Genomic DNA, 2,793 nt, shown 5'->3' on the forward strand with positions numbered 1-2,793 from the left:
GGTGCTTTTCCGTTTGGTTTCTTCACCACCGTCTTCAACACCCATGAGCCTCTCCGTGGAGGCACAGGTGTGGATCTGGGACAGGGCCACCCGGCCTCCAGCTGGCAGGATTCCCTCTTCCTGTTTCTCGCCATCTTCTTTTTCTGGCTCCTCAGTATTTGAGCTGTCTCCTTCCTGCCCACCTCCAGCCCGAGGAAAATCAGTATTGGGGTCCCAGCTGACCCTCCTGACTCTTGACCCTTCTCCCCTAACTCCTCCACTTCTGAGGCCGTCAGGCCCTATTGATCACCCTCTAGGGGGGTGCAGGGTGGAGCAGTAGCCATCTGGACACGGGGTGAGAAAGCCTCCTGTGAACTGCTCGCTCAGAGGCACCCCAACCCCAACCCTGACTTAGGATCACAGACGGAAGAGAATGGTCCTTCTCTTCTCCTAACACTTTGCTTTCCCCCCAGATTTCTCATTTGAGGCAGAAAGGTGGGCAAGGCTCCTTCTGACTTCCTTGTTGACTTTAATTTAATTTTTCTCTCCCCACCAGTGTCTAGTATGTATTTTGATTCTCAAGTGCTTCCTCCCATGTACAACCTCCTTTATTACAAATCCAATAATAATAATAAATGTGAAAAGTAAAAAAAAAAAAAAAAAAAGGTGACATAAGTCCTAAGTACTAGATTCTGGACCCAGTATGAACTTTCCTCTAACATACATTGTCCTTTTTCCCTCCCCCGGCCAGGGTGTCTGTCCCTTTATAAGCAGCATTGCAAAACCCCTGCTTACATGCACCAGAAAGTCCTAAAACTAAATGTCCTTCTCCTCACCACTCATCTCTCTCCAACTTCACACCAGTCTCCTCCCAATCACCCACACATCTTCCTGTCCACGACCCTTTTTGGTGCGCAAAAGCCATGTGTTTCTTGTAATAAGGAACTCATGTGGACACTACCAGTTTTATGTCATGCTCATTTCAAAGACACACAGAGTGATTTACGGGCATCAGATTATCAGCATGTTATTAATTGACACCATAATTCCATCATGTAATTACTAACTAGTCTCTCCACTGAGGAAATGAAGGCTCGGAAAGATGCAGCAACCAGCACTCAGATATTAAACGGTCAGAGTCAAAGCCCAAACTGGACACGAGGTCTTCTAACTCCTAATGCAATATAACACGATCCCTGGAAAGTCACGTGCCTTTTTCTTCCTTGAGGTGGACATTGGACACTATATCAAGAAATTAACACGGGGGGAGCTATCATCAGACATGTTACCCCAAGTGTTAAAACAAAGTTTTGCCTCACTTACATAAGGGCACTGTAACTCAATGGCCGTAGGTTTGGGATCTGAACAAATGGGCATTCTTGTTTCTCCTTCTCTGGAGAGGCCTGACCTGCCTCAATGTGAACGGCGTTCTCTGTCTTCTGAAGACCCTCTGTGCTGTAGTCCCCAGTGCAATAGAGTCTCTCATGACTTTCTCTGTTCAAGCCCCCCAGTGCCTTCCACGGCTCAGAAGAATTAAGCTCAGCGTAGGTCCTTGCTATGAGGCCTTCCAGGATGAAGCCCCTGTTCCTCCACTTCCTACTTTCCCCTGGCCCTTCACTGTTGTCCAGCGACATCCGCATGCTCCTAGAGGTCTTTGCGCATGCTCGTCCCTTTGCCCACAGTGGTCTTCTCCACGTGTCCATAGGACTTGCATATGATTCAGGTCTGTATACGAATGTCACCTTCCCAACACAGTGTTCCTTGACTGCCCCTTTACAATTCCAGCACTCCCCTCACCAAAAAATGTTCAAGTCCCTGCCCTTGACTAATCCGTTTTTCCTAGAACTTGACACTCTCCAATACATTGTACTTATTCACCCTTGTTGGTTGTAACTGTACAAGACAACAGCAGCCCAGTGAACACTGCAGAATGGAAGCACACATCTCCTTGTGGGTGGGGAGAGCGCCAGTGGTGATTAATGCTACTGTAAACTGGGCTGGATCATTTTTTTCTACTGTTTCTAAAAGCAATGACAAAGTCACTTGTGGGTTGAAGTACTTTAAAACTCAGAATACTATTCATTTCCGGTGGATTATTCCAAGAAACATGGTGCTCGGGAAGAATTAAGATGCTTTCAGAAAAAAGCACAGAAAGCTGCCTGCTGTGGTTCTGGCGGCAAGACCGCCCTGCTGAAGTCATTTTCCTGTTCAGGAGCCCCAGCAGGCAGCTCCATGGATATTCTGAGATTTACTGTACTCTGATTCATTCAAAATGAGATTCCACATGATTATATGCCTCTTTAAAGTGTTTTGGAAAAAATGTCATTTCCATTCCAGTTCAACGTTTTAAAGCATTTATCATTTCCAAGTCTAGAACGTACTGAATTATGCTGCAAAGTCTCTTAAGTTACTAAACAAAATTTCTTGTGAAAAGAGATTTAAAATGGATATACCTACTCAACATTTGTGGAGTGCTTTCCTGGGTGTATCTATCCCCTGAGCAAACTATTTGGCCACTTTTGCTTTAGTTTGCAAGGAGCTCTCTTGGCACTATGGGATAAGCTTTGGGTTATTAACTGCAAGGTCAGTGGTTCAAAGCTAACAGCAACTCTTTGGGGAAAATGAGAGGCTCTCTATCCCTATAAACATTTACAGTCTCAGAAGGGTCCCTGTGAGTCAGAATTGACTCAATGGGAGCGAGTGTGGAGGGTTTGCCTTAGTCTGCACTTTTAAAAGGCAAAGGAATTGGAATTCCATTCCTCAGAATGTACCTGCAAGACTGAAAACAAGGATGCAAAAGAGTCAGAACCGATT

This window comes from Echinops telfairi, unplaced genomic scaffold (assembly GCF_000313985.2).
Source record: "Echinops telfairi isolate 266 unplaced genomic scaffold, ASM31398v2 ScPeMD7_7457;HRSCAF=8495, whole genome shotgun sequence".
Lineage (NCBI taxonomy): Eukaryota > Metazoa > Chordata > Mammalia > Afrosoricida > Tenrecidae > Echinops > Echinops telfairi.